Genomic DNA, 21,648 nt, shown 5'->3' with positions numbered 1-21,648 from the left:
GTGGGTTAGGTTTAGTGTTATGGTGGGTTAGTGTTATGGTGGGTTTTGTTTATGGTGGGTTAGGGTTAGTGTTATGGTGGGTTAGTGTTATAATGGGTTAGTGTTGTGGTGGGTTAGTGTTATGGTGGGTTAGGGATATGATGGGTTAGGGTTATGGTGGGTTTGTGTCATGGTGGGTTAGTGTTATGGTGGGTTATGTTTATGGTGGGTTAGGGTTAGCGTTATGGTGGGTTAGTGTTATAATGGGTTAGTGTTGTGGTGGGTTAGTGTTATGGTGGGTTAGGGTTAATGTGGGTTAGGGTTATGGTGGGTTGTGTCATGGTGGGTTAGTGTTATGGTGGGTTATGTTTATGGTGGGTTAGGGGTTAGTGTTATGGTGGGTTAGTGTTATAATGGGTTAGTGTTGTGGTGGGTTAGTGTTATGGTGGGTTAGGGTTAAGGTGGGTTGGGGTTATGGTGGGTTGTGTCATGGTGGGTTAGTGTTATGGTGGGTTAGGGTTAGTGTTATGATGGGTTAGGATTATGGTGGGTTAGTGTTATGGTGGGTTAGTGTTATGGTGGGTTAGGGTTAGTGTTATGATGGGTTGGGATTATGGTGGGTTAGTGTTATGGTGGGTTAGTGTTATGGTGGGTTAGGGTTATGGTGGGTTAGTGTGTTATGGTGGGTTAGTGTTATGGTGGGTTTGGGTTATGGTGGGTTAGTGTTATGATGGGTTAGGGTTATGGTGGGTTAGGGTTATGGTGGGTTATGGTTAGTGTTATGGTGGGTTAGTGTTATGGTGGGTTAGTGTTATGATGGGTTAGGTTTATGGTGGGTTAGGGTTAGTGTTATGGTGGGTTAGTGTCATGGTGGGTTAGGGTTATGGTGGGTTCGTGTTATGCTGGGTTAGTGTTATGGTGGGTTAGTGTTATGGTGGGGTAGGGTTATGGTCGGTTAGTGTTATGGTGGGTTAGTGTCATGGTGATTTAGGGTTATGTTGGGTTAGGGTTATGGTGGGTTAGTGTTATGGTGGGTTCGTGTTATGCTGGGTTAGTGTTATGGTGGGTTAGTGTTATGGTGGGCTAGTGTTATGGTGGGTCAGGGTTATGGTGGGTTAGGGTTATGGTGGGTTAGAGCTATGGTGGGTTAGTGTTATGGTGGGTTAGTGTTATGGTGGGTTAGAGTTATGGTGGGTTAGGGTTATGGTGGGTTAGTGTTATGGTGGATTTGGGTAAGTGTTATGGTGGGTTAGGGTTATGGTGGGTTAGTGTTAGTATTATGGTGGGTTAGTATTATGGTGGGTTAGTGTTATGGTGGGTTAGTGTTAGTGTTATGGTGGGTTAGTGTTATGGTGGGTTAGTGTTATGGTGGGTTAGTGTTATGGTGGGATAGTGTTATGGTGGGTTGTGTAATGGTGGGTTAGTGTTATGGTGGGTTAATGTTATGGTGGGTTAGTATTAGTATTATGGTGGGTTAGTATTATGGTGGGTTAGTGTTATGGTGGGTTAGTGTTATGGTGGGTTAGTGTTATGGTGGGTTAGTGTTATGGTGGGATAGTGTTATGGTGGGTTAGTGTTATGGTGGGTTAGTGTTATGGTGGGTTAATGTTATGGTGGGTTAGTATTAGTATTATGGTGGGTTAGTATTATGGTGGGTTAGTGTTATGGTGGGTTAGTGTTATGGTGGGTTAGGGATAGTATTATGGTTGGTTAGTGTTATGGTGGGTTAGGGTTATGGTGGGTTAGGGTTAGTGTAATGGTGGGTTAGGGTTAGTGTTATGTGTGTTAGGGTTAGTGTTATGGTGGGTTAGTGTTATGGTGGGTTAGTGTTATGGTGGGTTAGGGTTAGTGTTATGGTGGGTCCAATGTTATGTGGGTTATGGTTAGTGTTATGGTGGGTTAGTGTTATGGTGGGTTAGTGTTGTGGTGGGTTAGTGTTATGGTGGGTTAGGGTTAGTGTAATGGTGGGTTAGGGTTAGTGTTATGGTGGGTTAGTGTTATGGTGGGTTAGTGTTATGGTGGGTTAGGGTTATGGTGGGTTAGTGTTATGGTTGGTTAGTGTTATGGTGGGTTAGTGTTATGGTGGGTTAGTGTTTTGGTGGGTTAGGGTTATGGTGGGTTAGGGTTATGGTGGGTTAGTGTTATTGTGGGTTAGGGTTATGGTGGGTTAGGGTTAGGGTTATGGTGGGTTAGTGTTATGGTGGGTTAGTGTTATGATGGGTTAGGGTTAGTGTTATGATGGGTTAGTGTTATGGTGGGTTAGGGTTAGTGTTATGGTGGGTTAGGGTTATTGTGGGTTAGGGTTATGATTGGTTAGGGGTAGTGTTATGATGGGTTAGTGTTATGGTGGGTTAGGGTTAGTGTTATGGTGGGTTAGTGTTATGGTGGGCTATTGTTATGGTGGGTTAGGGTTATGGTGGGTTAGGGTTATGGTGGGTTAGTGTTATGGTGGGTTAGTGTCATGGTGGGTTAGTGTTATGGTGGGTTATGTTTATGGTGGGTTAGGGTTAGTGTTATGGTGGGTTAGTGTTATAATGGGTTAGTGTTGTGGTGGGTTAGTGTTATGGTGGGTTAGGGTTATGATGGGTTAGGGTTATGGTGGGTTGTGTCATGGTGGGTTAGTGTTATGGTGGGTTATGTTTATGGTGGGTTAGGGTTAGCGTTTTGGTGGGTTAGTGTTATAATGCGTTAGTGTTGTGGTGGGTTAGTGTTATGGTGGGTTAGGGTTAAGGTGGGTTAGGGTTATGGTGGGTTGTGTCATGGTGGGTTAGTGTTATGGTGGGTTATGTTTATGGTGGGTTAGGGTTAGTGTTATGGTGGGTTAGTGTTATAATGGGTTAGTGTTGTGGTGGGTTAGTGTTATGGTGGGTTAGGGTTAAGGTGGGTTAGGGTTATGGTGGGTTGTGTCATGGTGGGTTAGTGTTATGGTGGGTTAGGGTTAGTGTTATGATGGGTTAGGATTATGGTGGGTTAGTGTTATGGTGGGTTAGTGTTATGGTGGGTTAGGGTTAGTGTTATGATGGGTTAGGATTATGGTGGGTTAGTGTTATGGTGGGTTAGTGTTATGGTGGGTTAGGCTTATGGTGGGTTAGTGTGTTATGGTGGGTTAGTGTTATGGTGGGTTTGGGTTAAGGTGGGTTAGTGTTATGATGGGTTAGGGTTATGGTGGGTTAGGGTTATGGTGGGTTATGGTTAGTGTTATGGTGGGATAGTGTTATGGTGGGTTAGTGTTATGATGGGTTAGGGTTATGGTGGGTTAGGGTTAGTGTTATGGTGGGTTAGTGTCATGGTGGGTTAGGGTTATGGTGGGTTCGTGTTATGGTGGGTTAGTGTTATGGTGGGCTAGTGTTATGTGGGTCAGGGTTATGGTGGGTTAGGGTTATGGTGGGTTAGAGCTATGGTGGGTTAGTGTTATGATGGGTTAGGGTTATGGTGGGTTAGGGTTATGGTGGGTTAGTGTTATGGTGGGTTTGGGTAAGTGTTATGGTGGGTTAGGGTTATGGTGGGTTAGTGTTAGTATTATGGTGGGTTAGTATTATGGTGGGTTAGTGTTATGGTGGGATAGTGTTATGGTGGGTTAGTGTAATGGTGGGTTAGGGTTATGTTGGGTTAGGGTTATGGTGGGTTAGTGTTATGGTGGGTTCGTGTTATGCTGGGTTAGTGTTATGGTGGGTTAGTGTTATGGTGGGCTAGTGTTATGTAGGTCAGGGTTATGGTGGGTTAGGGTTATGGTGGGTTAGAGCTATGGTGGGTTAGTGTTATGGTGGGTTAGTGTTATGGTGGGTTAGGGTTATGGTGGGTTAGTGTTATGGTGGGTTAGTGTTATGGTGGGTTTGGGTAAGTGTTATGTTGGGTTAGGGTTATGGTGGGTTAGTGTTAGTATTATGGTGGGTTAGTATTATGGTGGGTTAGTGTTATGGTGGGTTAGTGTTAGTGTTATGGTGGGTTAGTGTTATGGTGGGTTAGTGTTATGGTGGGTTAGTGTTATGGTGGGATAGTGTTATGGTGGGATAGTGTTATGGTGGGTTAGTGTAATGGTGGGTTAGTGTTATGGTGGGTTAAAGTTATGGTGGGTTAGTATTAGTATTATGGTGGGTTAGTATTATGGTGGGTTAGTGTTATGGTGGGTTAGTGTTATGGTGGGTTAGGGATAGTATTATGGTTGGTTAGTGTTATGGTGGGTTGGGGTTATGGTGGGTTAGTGTTATGGTGGGTTTGGGTAAGTGTTATGGTGGGTTAGGGTAATGGTGGGTTAGTGCTATGGTGGGTTAGTGTTATGATGGGTTAGGGTTATGGTGGGTTAGGGTTATGGTGGGTTAGAGCTATGGTGGGTTAATGTTATGATGGGTTAGGGATATGGTGGGTTAGGGTTATGGTGGGTTAGTGTTATGGTGGGTTTGGGTAAGTGTTATGGTGGGTTAGGGTTATGGTGGGTTAGTGTTAGTATTATGGTGGGTTAGTGTTATAATGCGTTAGTGTTGTGGTGGGTTAGTGTTATGGTGGGTTAGGGTTAAGGTGGGTTAGGGTTATGGTGGGTTGTGTCATGGTGGGTTAGTGTTATGGTGGGTTATGTTTATGGTGGGTTAGGGTTAGTGTTATGGTGGGTTAGTGTTATAATGGGTTAGTGTTGTGGTGGGTTTGTGTTATGGTGGGTTAGGGTTAAGGTGGGTTAGGGTTATGGTGGGTTGTGTCATGGTGGGTTAGTGTTATGGTGGGTTAGTGTTATGGTGGGTTAGGGTTAGTGTTATGATGGGTTAGGATTATGGTGGGTTAGTGTTATGGTGGGTTAGTGTTATGGTGGGTTAGGGTTATGGTGGGTTAGTGTGTTATGGTGGGTTAGTGTTATGGTGGGTTTGGGTTATGGTGGGTTAGTGTTATGATGGGTTAGGGTTATGGTGGGTTAGGGTTATGGTGGGTTATGGTTAGTGTTATGGTGGGTTAGTGTTATGGTGGGTTAGTGTTATGGTGGGTTAGGGTTATGGTGGGTTAGGGTTAGTGTTATGGTGGGTTAGTGTCATGGTGGGTTAGGGGTTATGGTGGGTTCGTGTTATGGTGGGTTAGTGTTATGGTGGGCTAGTGTTATGTGGGTCAGGGTTATGGTGGGTTAGGGTTATGGTGGGTTAGAGCTATGGTGGGTTAGTGTTATGGTGGGTTAGTGTTATGATGGTTTAGGGTTATGGTGGGTTAGGGTTATGGTGGGTTAGTGTTATGGCGGGTTTGGGTAAGTGTTATGGTGGGTTAGGGTTATGGTGGGTTAGTGTTAGTATTATGGTGGGTTAGTATTATGGTGGGTTAGTGTTATGGTGGGTTTGGGTAAGTGTTATGGTGGGTTAGGGTTATGGTGGGTTAGTGTTAGTATTATGGTGGGTTAGTATTATGGTGGGTTAGTGTTATGGTGGGATAGTGTTATGGTGGGTTAGTGTAATGGTGGGTTAGGGTTATGTTGGGTTAGGGTTATGGTGGGTTAGTGTTATGGTGGGTTCGTGTTATGCTGGGTTAGTGTTATGGTGGGTTAGTGTTATGGTGGGCTAGTGTTATGTAGGTCAGGGTTATGGTGGGTTAGGGTTATGGTGGGTTAGAGCTATGGTGGGTTAGTGTTATGGTGGGTTAGTGTTATGGTGGGTTAGTGTTATGGTGGGTTAGGGTTATGGTGGGTTAGTGTTATGGTGGGTTTGGGTAAGTGTTATGGTGGGTTAGGGTTATGGTGGGTTAGTGTTAGTATTATGGTGGGTTAGTATTATGGTGGGTTAGTGTTATGGTGGGTTTGGGTAAGTGTTATGGTGGGTTAGGGTTATGGTGGGTTAGTGTTAGTATTATGGTGGGTTAGTATTATGGTGGGTTAGTGTTATGGTGGGATAGTGTTATGGTGGGTTAGTGTAATGGTGGGTTAGGGTTATGTTGGGTTAGGGTTATGGTGGGTTAGTGTTATGGTGGGTTCGTGTTATGCTGGGTTAGTGTTATGGTGGGTTAGTGTTATGGTGGGCTAGTGTTATGTAGGTCAGGGTTATGGTGGGTTAGGGTTATGGTGGGTTAGAGCTATGGTGGGTTAGTGTTATGGTGGGTTAGTGTTATGGTGGGTTAGTGTTATGGTGGGTTAGGGTTATGGTGGGTTAGTGTTATGGTGGGTTTGGGTAAGTGTTATGGTGGGTTAGGGTTATGGTGTGTTAGTGTTAGTATTATGGTGGGTTAGTGTTATGGTGGGTTATTGTTATGGTGGGTTAGTGTTATGGTGGCATAGTGTTATGGTGGGATAGTGTTATGGTGGGTTAGTGTAATGGTGGGTTAGTGTTATGGTGGGTTAAAGTTATGGTGGGTTAGTATTAGTATTATGGTGGGTTAGTATTATGGTGGGTTAGTGTTATGGTTTGTTAGTGTTATGGTGGGTTAGGGATAGTATTATGGTTGGTTAGTGTTATGGTGGGTTAGGGTTATGTGGGTTATGGTTAGTGTTATGGTGGGTTAGTGTTATGGTGGGTTAGTGTTGTGGTGGGTTAGTGTTATGGTGGGTTAGGGTTAGTGTAATGGTGGGTTAGGTTTAGTGTTATGGTGGGTTAGTGTTATGGTGGGTTTTGTTTATGGTGGGTTAGGGTTAGTGTTATGGTGGGTTAGTGTTATAATGGGTTAGTGTTGTGGTGGGTTAGTGTTATGGTGGGTTAGGGATATGATGGGTTAGGGTTATGGTGGGTTGTGTCATGGTGGGTTAGTGTTATGGTGGGTTATGTTTATGGTGGGTTAGGGTTAGCGTTATGGTGGGTTAGTGTTATAATGGGTTAGTGTTGTGGTGGGTTAGTGTTATGGTGGGTTAGGGTTAATGTGGGTTAGGGTTATGGTGGGTTGTGTCATGGTGGGTTAGTGTTATGGTGGGTTATGTTTATGGTGGGTTAGGGTTAGTGTTATGGTGGGTTAGTGTTATAATGGGTTAGTGTTGTGGTGGGTTAGTGTTATGGTGGGTTAGGGTTAAGGTGGGTTAGGGTTATGGTGGGTTGTGTCATGGTGGGTTAGTGTTATGGTGGGTTAGGGTTAGTGTTATGATGGGTTAGGATTATGGTGGGTTAGTGTTATGGTGGGTTAGTGTTATGGTGGGTTAGGGTTAGTGTTATGATGGGTTAGGATTATGGTGGGTTAGTGTTATGGTGGGTTAGTGTTATGGTGGGTTAGGGTTATGGTGGGTTAGTGTGTTATGGTGGGTTAGTGTTATGGTGGGTTTGGGTTATGGTGGGTTAGTGTTATGATGGGTTAGGGTTATGGTGGGTTAGGGTTATGGTGGGTTATGGTTAGTGTTATGGTGGGTTAGTGTTATGGTGGGTTAGTGTTATGATGGGTTAGGTTTATGGTGGGTTAGGGTTAGTGTTATGGTGGGTTAGTGTCATGGTGGGTTAGGGTTATGGTGGGTTCGTGTTATGCTGGGTTAGTGTTATGGTGGGTTAGTGTTATGGTGGGGTAGGGTTATGGTGGGTTAGTGTTATGGTGGGTTAGTGTCATGGTGGGTTAGGGTTATGTTGGGTTAGGGTTATGGTGGGTTAGTGTTATGGTGGGTTCGTGTTATGCTGGGTTAGTGTTATGGTGGGTTAGTGTTATGGTGGGCTAGTGTTATGGTGGGTCAGGGTTATGGTGGGTTAGGGTTATGGTGGGTTAGAGCTATGGTGGGTTAGTGTTATGGTGGGTTAGTGTTATGGTGGGTTAGAGTTATGGTGGGTTAGGGTTATGGTGGGTTAGTGTTATGGTGGATTTGGGTAAGTGTTATGGTGGGTTAGGGTTATGGTGGGTTAGTGTTAGTATTATGGTGGGTTAGTATTATGGTGGGTTAGTGTTATGGTGGGTTAGTGTTAGTGTTATGGTGGGTTAGTGTTATGGTGGGTTAGTGTTATGGTGGGATAGTGTTATGGTGGGATAGTGTTATGGTGGGTTAGTGTAATGGTGGGTTAGTGTTATGGTGGGTTAATGTTATGGTGGGTTAGTATTAGTATTATGGTGGGTTAGTATTATGGTGGGTTAGTGTTATGGTGGGTTAGTGTTATGGTGGGTTAGTGTTATGGTCGGTTAGTGTTATGGTGGGATAGTGTTATGGTGGGATAGTGTTATGGTGGGTTAGTGTTATGGTGGGTTAATGTTATGGTGGGTTAGTATTAGTATTATGGTGGGTTAGTATTATGGTGGGTTAGTGTTATGGTGGGTTAGTGTTATGGTGGGTTAGGGATAGTATTATGGTTGGTTAGTGTTATGGTGGGTTAGGGTTATGGTGGGTTAGGGTTAGTGTAATGGTGGGTTAGGGTTAGTGTTATGTGTGTTAGGGTTAGTGTTATGGTGGGTTAGTGTTATGGTGGGTTAGTGTTATGGTGGGTTAGGGTTAGTGTTATGGTGGGTCAATGTTATGTGGGTTATGGTTAGTGTTATGGTGGGTTAGTGTTATGGTGGGTTAGTGTTGTGGTGGGTTAGTGTTATGGTGGGTTAGGGTTAGTGTAATGGTGGGTTAGGGTTAGTGTTATGGTGGGTTAGTGTTATGGTGGGTTAGTGTTATGGTGGGTTAGGGTTATGGTGGGTTAGTGTTATGGTTGGTTAGTGTTATGGTGGGTTAGTGTTATGGTGGGTTAGTGTTTTGGTGGGTTAGGGTTATGGTGGGTTAGGGTTATGGTGGGTTAGTGTTATTGTGGGTTAGGGTTATGGTGGGTTTAGGGTTAGGGTTATGGTGGGTTAGTGTTATGGTGGGTTAGTGTTATGATGGGTTTAGGGTTAGTGTTATGTGGGTTAGTGTTATGGTGGGTTAGGGTTAGTGTTATGGTGGGTTAGGGTTATTGTGGGTTAGGGTTATGATTGGTTAGGGGTAGTGTTATGGTGGGTTAGTGTTATGGTGGGTTAGGGTTAGTGTTATGGTGGGTTAGTGTTATGGTGGGCTATTGTTATGGTGGGTTAGGGTTATGGTGGGTTAGGGTTATGGTGGGTTAGTGTTATGGTGGGTTAGTGTCATGGTGGGTTAGTGTTATGGTGGGTTATGTTTATGGTGGGTTAGGGTTAGTGTTATGGTGGGTTAGTGTTATAATGGGTTAGTGTTGTGGTGGGTTAGTGTTATGGTGGGTTAGGGTTATGATGGGTTAGGGTTATGGTGGGTTGTGTCATGGTGGGTTAGTGTTATGGTGGGTTATGTTTATGGTGGGTTAGGGTTAGCGTTTTGGTGGGTTAGTGTTATAATGCGTTAGTGTTGTGGTGGGTTAGTGTTATGGTGGGTTAGGGTTAAGGTGGGTTAGGGTTATGGTGGGTTTGTGTCATGGTGGGTTAGTGTTATGGTGGGTTATGTTTATGGTGGGTTAGGGTTAGTGTTATGGTGGGTTAGTGTTATAATGGGTTAGTGTTGTGGTGGGTTAGTGTTATGGTGGGTTAGGGTTAAGGTGGGTTAGGGTTATGGTGGGTTGTGTCATGGTGGGTTAGTGTTATGGTGGGTTAGGGTTAGTGTTATGATGGGTTAGGATTATGGTGGGTTAGTGTTATGGTGGGTTAGTGTTATGGTGGGTTAGGGTTAGTGTTATGATGGGTTAGGATTATGGTGGGTTAGTGTTATGGTGGGTTAGTGTTATGGTGGGTTGAGGCTTATGGTGGGTTAGTGTGTTATGGTGGGTTAGTGTTATGGTGGGTTTGGGTTAAGGTGGGTTAGTGTTATGATGGGTTAGGGTTATGGTGGGTTAGGGTTATGGTGGGTTATGGTTAGTGTTATGGTGGGATAGTGTTATGGTGGGTTAGTGTTATGATGGGTTAGGGTTATGGTGGGTTAGGGTTAGTGTTATGGTGGGTTAGTGTCATGGTGGGTTAGGGTTATGGTGGGTTCGTGTTATGGTGGGTTAGTGTTATGGTGGGCTAGTGTTATGTGGGTCAGGGTTATGGTGGGTTAGGGTTATGGTGGGTTAGAGCTATGGTGGGTTAGTGTTATGATGGGTTAGGGTTATGGTGGGTTAGGGTTATGGTGGGTTAGTGTTATGGTGGGTTTGGGTAAGTGTTATGGTGGGTTAGGGTTATGGTGGGTTAGTGTTAGTATTATGGTGGGTTAGTATTATGGTGGGTTAGTGTTATGGTGGGATAGTGTTATGGTGGGTTAGTGTTATGGTGGGTTGGGGTTGGGTTGGGTTATGGTGGGTTAGTGTTATGGTGGGTTCGTGTTTGCTGGGTTAGTGTTATGGTGGGTTAGTGTTATGGTGGGCTAGTGTTATGTAGGTCAGGGTTATGGTGGGTTAGGGTTATGGTGGGTTAGAGCTATGGTGGGTTAGTGTTATGGTGGGTTAGTGTTATGGTGGGTTAGGGTTATGGTGGGTTAGTGTTATGGTGGGTTAGTGTTATGGTGGGTTTGGGTAAGTGTTATGTTGGGTTAGGGTTATGGTGGGTTAGTGTTAGTATTATGGTGGGTTAGTATTATGGTGGGTTAGTGTTATGGTGGGTTAGTGTTAGTGTTATGGTGGGTTAGTGTTATGGTGGGTTATTGTTATGGTGGGTTAGTGTTATGGTGGGATAGTGTTATGGTGGGATAGTGTTATGGTGGGTTAGTGTAATGGTGGGTTAGTGTTATGGTGGGTTAAAGTTATGGTGGGTTAGTATTAGTATTATGGTGGGTTAGTATTATGGTGGGTTAGTGTTATGGTGGGTTAGTGTTATGGTGGGTTAGGGATAGTATTATGGTTGGTTAGTGTTATGGTGGGTTAGGGTTATGGTGGGTTAGTGTTATGGTGGGTTTGGGTAAGTGTTATGGTGGGTTAGGGTAATGGTGGGTTAGTGCTATGGTGGGTTAGTGTTATGATGGGTTAGGGTTATGGTGGGTTAGGGTTATGGTGGGTTAGAGCTATGGTGGGTTAGTGTTATGATGGGTTAGGGATATGGTGGGTTAGGGTTATGGTGGGTTAGTGTTATGGTGGGTTTGGGTAAGTGTTATGGTGGGTTAGGGTTATGGTGGGTTAGTGTTAGTATTATGGTGGGTTAGTATTATGGTGGGTTAGTGTTATGGTGGGTTTGGGTAAGTGTTATGGTGGGTTAGGGTTATGGTGGGTTAGTGTTAGTATTATGGTGGGTTAGTATTATGGTGGGTAAGTGTTATGGTGGGATAGTGTTATGGTGGGTTAGTGTAATGGTGGGTTAGGGTTATGTTGGGTTAGGGTTATGGTGGGTTAGTGTTATGGTGGGTTCGTGTTATGCTGGGTTAGTGTTATGGTGGGTTAGTGTTATGGTGGGCTAGTGTTATGTAGGTCAGGGTTATGGTGGGTTAGGGTTATGGTGGGTTAGAGCTATGGTGGGTTTGTGTTATGGTGGGTTAGTGTTATGGTGGGTTAGGGTTATGGTGGGTTAGGGTTATGGTGGGTTAGTGTTATGGTGGGTTTGGGTAAGTGTTATGTTGGGTTAGGGTTATGGTGGGTTAGTGTTAGTATTATGGTGGGTTAGTATTATGGTGGGTTAGTGTTATGGTGGGTTAGTGTTAGTGTTATGGTGGGTTAGTGTTATGGTGGGTTATTGTTATGGTGGGTTAGTGTTATGGTGGGATAGTGTTATGGTGGGATAGTGTTATGGTGGGTTAGTGTAATGGTGGGTTAGTGTTATGGTGGGTTAAAGTTATGGTGGGTTAGTATTAGTAATATGGTGGGTTAGTATTATGGTGGGTTAGTGTTATGGTGGGTTAGTGTTATGGTGGGTTAGGGACAGTATTATGGTTGGTTAGTGTTATGGTGGGTTATTGTTATGGTGGGTTAGGGTTAGTGTAATGGTGGGTTAGGGTTAGTGTTATGTGTGTTAGGGTTAGTGTTATGGTGGGTTAGTGTTATGGTGGGTTAGTGTTATGGTGGGTTAGGGTTAGTGTTATGGTGGGTCAATGTTATGTGGGTTATGGTTAGTGTTATGGTGGGTTAGTGTTATGGTGGGTTAGTGTTGTGGTGGGTTAGTGTTATGGTGGGTTAGGGTTAGTGTAATGGTGGGTTAGGGTTAGTGTTATGGTTGGTTAGTGTTATGGTGGGTTAGTGTTATGGTGGGTTAGGGTTATGGTGGGTTAGTGTTATGGTTGGTTAGTGTTATGGTGGGTTAGTGTTATGGTGGGTTAGTGTTTTGGTGGGTTAGGGTTATGGTGGGTTAGGGTTATGGTGGGTTAGTGTTATTGTGGGTTAGGGTTATGGTGGGTTAGGGTTAGGGTTATGGTGGGTTAGTGTTATGGTGGGTAGGGTTATGTGGGTTAGTGTTATGGTGGGGGGTTAGTGTTATGGTGGGTTAGGGTTATTGTGGGTTAGGGTTATGATTGGTTAGGGGTAGTGTTATGATGGGTTAGTGTTATGGTGGGTTAGGGTTAGTGTTATGGTGGGTTAGTTTTATGGTGGGCTAGTGTTATGGTGGGTTAGGGTTATGGTGGGTTAGGGTTATGATGGGTTAGTGTTATGGTGGGTTAGTGTCATGGTGGGTTAGTGTTATGGTGGGTTATGTTTATGGTGGGTTAGGGTTAGTGTTATGGTGGGTTAGTGTTATAATGGGTTAGTGTTGTGGTGGGTTAGTGTTATGGTGGGTTATGTTATGATGGGTTAGGGTTATGGTGGGTTGTGTCATGGTGGGTTAGTGTTATGGTGGGTTATGTTTATGGTGGGTTAGGGTTAGCGTTATGGTGGGTTAGTGTTATAATGGGTTAGTGTTGTGGTGGGTTAGTGTTATGGTGGGTTAGGGTTAAGGTGGGTTAGGGTTATGGTGGTTTGTGTCATGGTGGGTTAGTGTTATGGTGGGTTATGTTTATGGTGGGTTAGGGTTAGTGTTATGGTGGGTTAGTGTTATAATGGGTTAGTGTTGTGGTGGGTTAGTGTTATGGTGGGTTAGGGTTAAGGTGGGTTAGGGTTATGGTGGGTTGTGTCATGGTGGGTTAGTGTTATGGTGGGTTAGGGTTAGTGTTATGATGGGTTAGGATTATGGTGGGTTAGTGTTATGGTGGGTTAGTGTTATGGTGGGTTAGGGTTAGTGTTATGATGGGTTAGGATTATGGTGGGTTAGTGTTATGGTGGGTTAGTGTTATGGTGGGTTAGGGTTATGGTGGGTTAGTGTGTTATGGTGGGTTAGTTTTATGGTGGGTTTGGGTTATGGTGGGTTAGTGTTATGATGGGTTAGGGTTATGGTGGGTTAGGGTTATGGTGGGTTATGGTTAGTGTTATGGTGGGTTAGTGTTATGGTGGGTTAGTGTTATGATGGGTTAGGGTTATGGTGGGTTAGGGTTAGTGTTATGGTGGGTTAGTGTCATGGTGGTTTAGGGTTATGGTGGGTTCGTGTTATGCTGGGTTAGTGTTATGGTGGGTTAGGGTTATGGTGGGTTGTGTCATGGTGGGTTAGTGTTATTGTGGGTTCGTGTTATGCTGGGTTAGTGTTATGGTGGGTTAGTGTTATGGTGGGCTAGTGTTATGGTGGGTTAGGGTTATGGTGGGTTGTGTCATGGTGGGTTAGTGTTATGGTGGGTTATGTTTATGGTGGGTTAGGGTTAGTGTTATGGTGGGTTAGTGTTATAATGGGTTAGTGTTGTGGTTTGTTAGTGTTATGGTGGGTTAGGGTTAAGGTGGGTTAGGGTTATGGTGGGTTGTGTCATGGTGGGTTAGTGTTATGGTGGGTTCGTGTTATGCTGGGTTAGTGTTATGGTGGGTTAGTGTTATGGTGGGCTAGTGTTATGGTGGGTTAGGGTTATGGTGGGTTAGGGTTATGGTGGGTTAGTGTTATGGTGGGTTAGTGTCATGGTGGGTTAGTGTTATGGTGGGTTATGTTTATGGTGGGTTAGGGTTAGTGTTATGGTGGGTTAGTGTTATAATGGGTTAGTGTTGTGGTGGGTTAGTGTTATGGTGGGTTAGGGTTAAGGTGGGTTAAGGTTATGGTGGGTTGTGTCATTGTGGGTTAGTGTTATGGTGGGTTATGTTTATGGTGGGTTAGGGTTAGCGTTATGGTGGGTTAGTGTTATAATGGGTTAGTGTTGTTGTGGGTTAGTGTTATGGTGGGTTAGGGTTAAGGTGGGTTAGGGTTATGGTGGGTTGTGTCATGGTGGGTTAGTGTTTTGGTGGGTTATGTTTATAGTGGGTTAGGGTTAGTGTTATGGTGGGTTACTGTTATAATGGGTTAGTGTTGTGGTGGGTTAGTGTTATGGTGGGTTAGGGTTAAGTTGGGTTAGGGTTATGGTGGGTTGTGTCATGGTGGGTTAGTGTTATGGTGGGTTAGGGTTAGTGTTATGATGGGTTAGGATTATGGTGGGTTAGTGTTATGGTGGGTTAGTGTTATGGTGGGTTATGGTTATGGTGGGTTAGTGTGTTATGGTGGGTATGTGTTATGGTGGATTTGGGTTATGGTGGGTTAGTGTTATGATGGGTTAGGGTTATGGTGGGTTAGGGTTATGGTGGGTTATGGTTAGTGTTATGGTGGGTTAGTGTTATGGTGGGTTAGTGTTATGATGGGTTAGGGTTATGGTGGGTTAGGGTTAGTGTTATGGTGGGTTAGTGTTATGGTGGGTTAGTTTTATGATGGGTTAGGGTTATGGTGGGTTAGGGTTAGTGTTATGGTGGGTTAGTGTCATGGTGGGTTAGGGATATGGTGGGTTCGTGTTATGCTGGGTTAGTGTTATGGTGGGTTAGTGTTATGGTGGGGTAGGGTTATGGTGGGTTAGTGTTATGGTGGGTTAGTGTCATGGTGGGTTAGGGTTATGGTGGGTTAGGTTTATGGTGGGTTAGTGTTATGGTGGGTTAGTGTTATGGTGGATTAGTGTTATGGTGGGTTAGTGTTATGGTGGGTTAGTGTTATGGTGGGTTAGGGATATGGTGGGTTAGTGTTATGGTATGTTAGTGTCATGGTTGGTTAGTGTTATGGTGGGTTAGTGTTATGGTTGGTTATTGTTATGGTGGGTTAGGGTTAGTGTTATGGTTGGTTAGTGTTATGGTGGGTTAGGGTTAGTGTTATTGTGGGTTAGTGTCATGGTGGGTTAGTGTTATGGTGGGTTAGGGTTATGGTGGGTTAGTGTTATGGTGGGATAGTGTTATGGTGGGTTAGTGTTATGGTGGGTTAGTGTTATGGTGGGATAGTGTTATGGTGGGTTAGTGTTATGGTGGGTTAGGGTTAGTATTATGGTGGGTTTTTGTTATGGTGGGTTAGGGTTATGGTGGGTTAGTGTTATGGTGGGTTAGTGTTATGGTGGGTTAGGGTTATGGTGGGTTAATGTTATGGTGGGTTAGTGTTATGGTGGGTTAGGGTTAGTGTTATGGTGGGTTAGTGTTACGGTGGGTTAGTGTTATGGTGGGTTAGTGTTACGGTGGGTTAGTGTTTTGGTGGGTTAGGGTTATGGTGGGTTAGTGTTAGTGTTATGGTGGGTTAGTGTTACGGAGGGTTAGGGTTAGTGTTATGTTGGGTTAGGGTTATGGTGGGTTAGTGTTATGGTGGGTTAGTGTTATGGTGGGTTAGGGTGGATAATGACATTAGAGAGGTGAGAGAGGTTGTATTTTCTTTGCTTCTGTCTGGTTTCAGTAAAACACAGGTTTTTAGAGCACCGAAGAGAAGACCCGGGTTCATCCGCACTGCGTCAAACCCCGACACGCTGAACGAAGTAGGGTTTGCTGCCAAGGAGTTCCTGTGAGTGTGTGATGTCACCTTACTCATAACTTCCGGAGCCAGACTATTCCAGGAATGTCATCGTCATGTGGACGGTGTCAATACCAATGGTCTCCACAACGTTAAGACAAAACAATGACTCTCCAAACGTGTCAGAATCAGGGACTTGATTAAAAAAAAATGTGCATTGAGATATATAACTATTCAGGGAATGCTTGGAGACCAAACTCATGTCAGCTACCCTGCGGCTGGCTTGATGGTTTCATAAGTACTGCAGGTCTGAACTAGCCGTCAGAGGAGCAATCAGGGAAGAATGTACTGAATGTGTTGCTGATATAGTTCTCTGGTCTACTCATTCAGAAGTCTGTTTACTGCTAGGTTGAATCTCTACACTGTTTACACAGCAGCAGCAGCGGCAACAGCAGCAGCAGCAGCATGGCCCGGATGTGGAGAGCACATGATGCCTTCTTCTTGTCTGGTGTGTAGTCCCAGGGGGTCTGGTGTGTAGTCCCACGGGGTCTGGTGTGTAGTCACAGGGGGTCTGGTGTGTAGTCCCAGGGGGTCTGGTGTGTAGTCCCAGGGAGTCTGGGGGGTCTGGTGTGTAGTCCCAGGGAGTCTGGTGTGCAGTCCCAGGGGGTTTGGGGGGGTCTGGGGGTCTGGTGTGTATTCCCAGGGGGTCTGGGAGGGTCTGGTGTGTAGTCCCAGGGGGTCTGGGGGGTCTGGAGGGTCTGGTGTGTAGTCCCAGGGGGTCTGGGGGGTCTGGGTGTCTGGTGTGTAGTCCCAGGGGGTCTGGGGGGTCAGGGGGGTCTGGGGGGTTTGGTGTGTATTCCCAGGGGGTCTGGGGGTCTGGTGTGTAGTCCCAGGGGGTCTGGGGGGTCTGGTGTGTAGTCCCAGGGGTCTGGGGGGGGTCTGGTGTGTAGTCCCAGGGGGTCAGGTGTGTAGTCCCAGGGGGTCTGGTGTGTAGTCACAGGGGGTCTGGTGTGTAGTCCCCGGGGGTCTGGGGGGTCTGGTGTGTAGTCCCAGGGGGTCTGGGGGGGTCTGGTGTGTAGTCCCAGGGGTTCTGGGGGGTCTGGTGTGTAGTCCCAGGGGGTCTGGGTGTGTCACGGGGGTCTGGTGTGTAGTCCCAGGGGGTCTGGGGGGTCTGGTGTTTAGTCCCAGGGGTTCTGGGGGGTCTGGGGGGTCTGGTGTGTAGTCCCAGGGGGTCTGGGGGGGTCTGGTGTGTAGTCCCAGGGGTCTGGGGGGGTCTGGTGTGTAGTCCCAGGGGGTCTGGGGGGGTCTAGTGTGTAGTCCCAGGGGGTCTGGTGGGTCTGGTGTGTAGTCCCAGGGGGTCTGGGGGGTCTGGGGGGTCTGGTGTGTAGTCCCAGGGGGTCTGGGGGGGTCTGGTGTGTAGTGATCTATCAGTAAAATACTACTTGAGTAAGTTGAAAAGGATTTGGTTTGGTATCAAAAGTAAACAAAATTCCTAAAATATACTTATGTAGTAAAAATCATTTGAAATGTCTTATGTTAAGCAAACCAGATAGCCAGGGACACACTACAACACTCAGACATAATTTACAAAAGAAGCATTTGTGTTTAGTGAGTCTGCCAAATCAGATACAGTATGGATGACCAGGGATGCTTTCTTGATCATTGCGTGAATTGGACCATTTTCCTGACCTGCTAAGCACTCAACATGTCCCAGTACTTTTGGGTGTCAGGGAAAATGAAGTAATTAAAAAGTACATTATTTTCTTCAGGAATGTAATGAAGTAAAAGTTGTCAAACAATATAAATAGTAAAATACAGATATCCCCCACCCAACCCCTCAAAAATAAATGATAAAATATAAGTAGTACTTTAAAGTATTTTTTACTTAAGTACTTTACACTACAACTCTCACACACTCATTGTGATAAACACACATACACACAGCACACACACTGGATTGGCCAAGAATACACACACAAGCCCCTTAAAAGGTCTATCCAGTCCAGGAAGCTATCTTTACGTCTCAGGAAGAGAAGGGAACATTAGGTCAAACTCCTGGAACAGCCTGGGAATTAGACTGATGGAGGTGCATACTTCAGTAGAGAATTTGACCGCAACAATGTGTGTAGACATGGGGAGGAAAAGCAGAGGGAGAGAGAGAGAGAGAGAGAGAGAGAGAGAGAGAGAGAGAGAGAGAGAGAGAGAGAGAGAGAGAGAGAGAGAGAGAGAGAGAGAGAGAGAGAGAGAGAGAGAGAGAGTCAGAGAGAGAGAGAGGGAGAGAGAGAGTGAATCGGATCACAGCATCAGGAAGGTATACAGAGAATAAAGAGAGAGGGGAGGGAGGGAGGGAGGGAGGGAGGGAGAGGGATTAAATGAGATGAGTTACTGAGACATGATTTACTGAGCCCCTCCCTAACTCTGGTCTCCTCCAAATCCCTGTTCTGTTCCCATGGTATTCCCTGAATTATGGGATTCCCAGGACCAACCTATCTGTTTTTGGACCTGTTTGTTCCATTCAGATGAAGCTGTTATCCAGACTCTAAACCGGGGTTCCCCAACTGGTGGCCCGTGGGCCAAATGGGCTTTTATTTAGCCCTCCAAGTTTTCTGAGCAAAAAAATAATAATAATTTAGATTTTTCCTTGTTGTACATAAAAGACTGTAAAAACACCAGTAAATCAGCTCCAAGTGACTTTATTTTTGGGAAATCTGTACTCCCACGCATAATAGAAAGATGCGATTGTACGTATACAGGCATAAGCAAGGTTTGATATGATTATGTTTTAGTCAAACATTATATTTGTTTGGGTTTCTTGCGGTCAATTTGCAGTCTACAAATGATTTGTAATTTATGTTTCCTGTCCCCAACCATTCAATCAGCCTGAGGTTGAATCAAGTTGATGATCCGCCACTATAATCAGCCTGAGGTTGAATCAAGTTGATGATCCCCCACTATAATCAGCCTGAGGTTGAATCAAGTTGATGATTCCCCCACTATAATCAGCCTGAGGATGAATCAAGTTGATGATCCCCCACTATAATCAGCCTGAGAATGAATCAAGTTGATGATCCTCCACTATAATCAGCCTGAGGTTGAATCAAGTTGATGATCCACCACTATAATCAGCCTGAGGATGAATCAAGTTGATAATCCCCCCACTATATTCAGTCTTCATGCCAGATGAGCATTAGTCAGTGAACTCCAGGGCCTGTATTCACACTGCTGATCTAGGATCCCCATTTCATTCGTTTAGAAGGCAAAGCACCACCACCCTGAGCCACCAAGATCTCGCTAGTCATCTACTGATGCCCCTAGCCAAGCCAGTCAGTCCTCCCCAGAGACAGTCTACTGATGCCCATAGCCAAGCCAGTCAGTCTGTCCTCCCCTGAGACAGTCTACTGATGCCCCTAGCCAAATCACAGCCTTGGCATTTACATTATTCTTACTTGATCAAATTTAACACAATTCACTATTTTCATCTAGAACGTTAACATATACATTACTTAGACTCTATAACTAGCCTTGCTAGCCAGAATAATATTGGTTAACCCAGAACTAAAATCTCTAACTTGGTCAGCTGATTAACATTTGGGTTTATACTTGTTACAAATTGAAAGTTCAGGCAGTTTGCGAAGTCTCCACCCTCGCAAAAGAAAACTCTCAACTAAAACTCTAAAAACAGAACCACTGCTGTTCGTTACCCCACGTATCCCATTCAGTCCCGGCAGATTCTTTGGTCTAAACTCAGAATCTGCCCACGGCCTATAGGGCAGGAGTCTATCTCCTGTTTCTGTGGCGAGAGGCAGCCAGAACGGCCCATAGGGCAGGAGTCTATCTCCTGTTTCTGTAGCGAGAGGCAGCCAGAACGGCCCATAGGGCAGGAGTCTATCTCCTGTTTCTGTAGCGTGAGGCAGCCAGAACGGCCCATAGGGCAGGAGTCTATCTCCTGTTTCTGTAGCGTGAGGCAGCCAGAACGGCCCATAGGGCAGGAGTCTATCTCCTGTTTCTGTAGCGAGAGGCAGCCAGAATGGCCCATAGGGCAGGAGTCTATCTCCTGTTTCTGTAGCGTGAGGCAGCCAGAACGGCCAATAGGGCAGGAGTCTATCTCCTGTTTCTGTGGCGAGAGGCAGCCAGAACGGCCAATAGGGCAGGAGTCTATCTCCTGTTTCTGTGGCGAGAGGCAGCCAGAACGGCACATAGGGCAGGAGTCTATCTCCTGTTTCTGTAGCGTGATGCATCCAGAACGGCCCATAGGGCAGGAGTCTATCTCCTGTTTCTGTAGCGAGAGGCAGCCAGAACGGCCCATAGGGCAGGAGTCTATCTCCTGTTTCTGTAGCGAGAGGCAGCCAGAACGGCCCATAGGGCAGGAGTCTATCTCCTGTTTCTGTAGCGTGAGGCAGCTTGGACAGGAAGAAAATCTACATTGTCTATTTAATGTTGAAATGGAAAACAGTTTTTGTCTTACAGAAGACTCTGATCAGTTGAGAAGTTCTATGGTGCGTTATTTGTCATCAGAAATGTAGAGAGCTGCTGGACCAGAGGGTTGTCTCTACTCTTTACCAGGCATGTAGAGAGCTGCTGGACCAGAAGGTTGTCTCTACTCTTTACCAGGCCTGTAGAGAGCTGCTGGACCAGAGGGTTGTCTCTACTCTTTACCAGGCCAGTAGAGAGCTGCTGGAACAGAGGGTTGTCTCTACTCTTTACCAGGCCTGTAGAGAGCTGATGGACCAGAGGGTTGTCTCTACTCTTTACCAGGCCTGTAGAGAGCTGCTGGACCAGAGGGTTGTCTCTACTCTTTACCAGGCCTGTAGAGAGCTGCTGGACCAGAGGGTTGTCTCTACTCTTTACCAGGCCTGTAGAGAGCTGATGGACCAGAGGGTTGTCTCTACTCTTTACCAGGCCTGTAGAGAACTGCTGGACCAGAGGGTTGTCTCTACTCTTTACCAGGCCGCTGTAGAGAGCTGCTCTACCAGAGGGTTATCTCTACTCTTTACCAGGCCGCTGTAGAGAGCTGCTGGACCAGAGGGTTGTCTCTACTCTTTACCAGGCCTGTAGAGAGCTGCTGGACCAGAGGGTTGTCTCTACTCTTTACCAGGCCTGTAGAGAGCTGATGGACCAGAGGGTTGTCTCTACTCTTTACCAGGCCTGTAGAGAGCTGCTGGACCAGAGGGTTGTCTCTACTCTTTACCAGGCCTGTAGAGAGCTGCTGGACCAGAGGGTTGTCTCTACTCTTTACCAGGCCGCTGTAGAGAGCAGCAGGACCAGAGGGTTGTCTCTACTCTTTACCAGGCCTGTAGAGAGCTGCTGGACCAGAGGGTTGTCTCTACTCTTTACCAGGCCTGTAGAGAGCTGCTGGACCAGAGGGTTGTCTCTACTCTTTACCAGGCCTGTAGTGAGCTGATGGACCAGAGGGTTGTCTCTACTCTTTACCAGGCTGCTGTAGAGAACTGCTGGACCAGAGGGTTGTCTCTACTCTTTACCAGGCCGCTGTAGAGAGCTGCTCTACCAGAGGGTTATCTCTACTCTTTACCAGGCCGCTGTAGAGAGCTGCTGGACCAGAGGGTTGTCTCTACTCTTTACCAGGCCTGTAGAGAGCTGCTGGACCAGAGGGTTGTCTCTACTCTTTACCAGGCCTGTAGAGAGCTGCTGGACCAGAGGGTTGTCTCTACTCTTTACCAGGCCGCTGTAGAGAGCTGATGGACCAGAGGGTTGTCTCTACTCTTTACCAGGCCGCTGTAGAGAGCTGCTGGACCAGAGGGTTGTCTCTACTCTTTACCAGGCCGCTGTAGAGAGCTGATGGACCAGAGGGTTGTCTCTACTCTTTACCAGGCCTGTAGAGAGCTGCTCGACCAGAGGGTTGTCTGTACTCTTTACCATGCCTGTAGAGGGCTGCTGGACCAGAGGATTGTCTGTTATGTGGTTCACTGGTTCACTCTCTTTTGTTCTCTATCTCCTAATCTCCCCTTCTCTCTCTCTGTCTGTTTCTCTTCCCCGTCTCTCCCACTTTCTCTCTCCCCACTCCCCGCCTCTCTTTCTGCCCCCCTCTCTATCCCCCTCCGCTCTCTCTCTCTCTACCCCCTCTCTCTCTCTACCCTCTCTCTCTCTCTACCTCTCTCTCTCTCTCTCTCTCTCTCT

General features: G+C 46.0%; 1 protein-coding gene across 1 annotated transcript in view; it reads left to right on the top strand.

The window, feature by feature from the left end:
• The window catches only part of LOC106566305 (nerve growth factor), a 178,080-nt gene that overhangs the window by 74,083 nt on the left and 82,349 nt on the right, over nt 1-21,648 (top strand). The gene's annotated exons all lie outside the window — the stretch shown is intronic.

This window comes from Salmo salar, chromosome ssa13, assembly GCF_905237065.1.
Source record: "Salmo salar chromosome ssa13, Ssal_v3.1, whole genome shotgun sequence".
In the NCBI taxonomy this organism is placed as follows: domain Eukaryota; kingdom Metazoa; phylum Chordata; class Actinopteri; order Salmoniformes; family Salmonidae; genus Salmo; species Salmo salar.
Note: the sequence above shows the minus strand (reverse complement) of the source record. Positions and strands in the feature narration are given on the sequence as shown.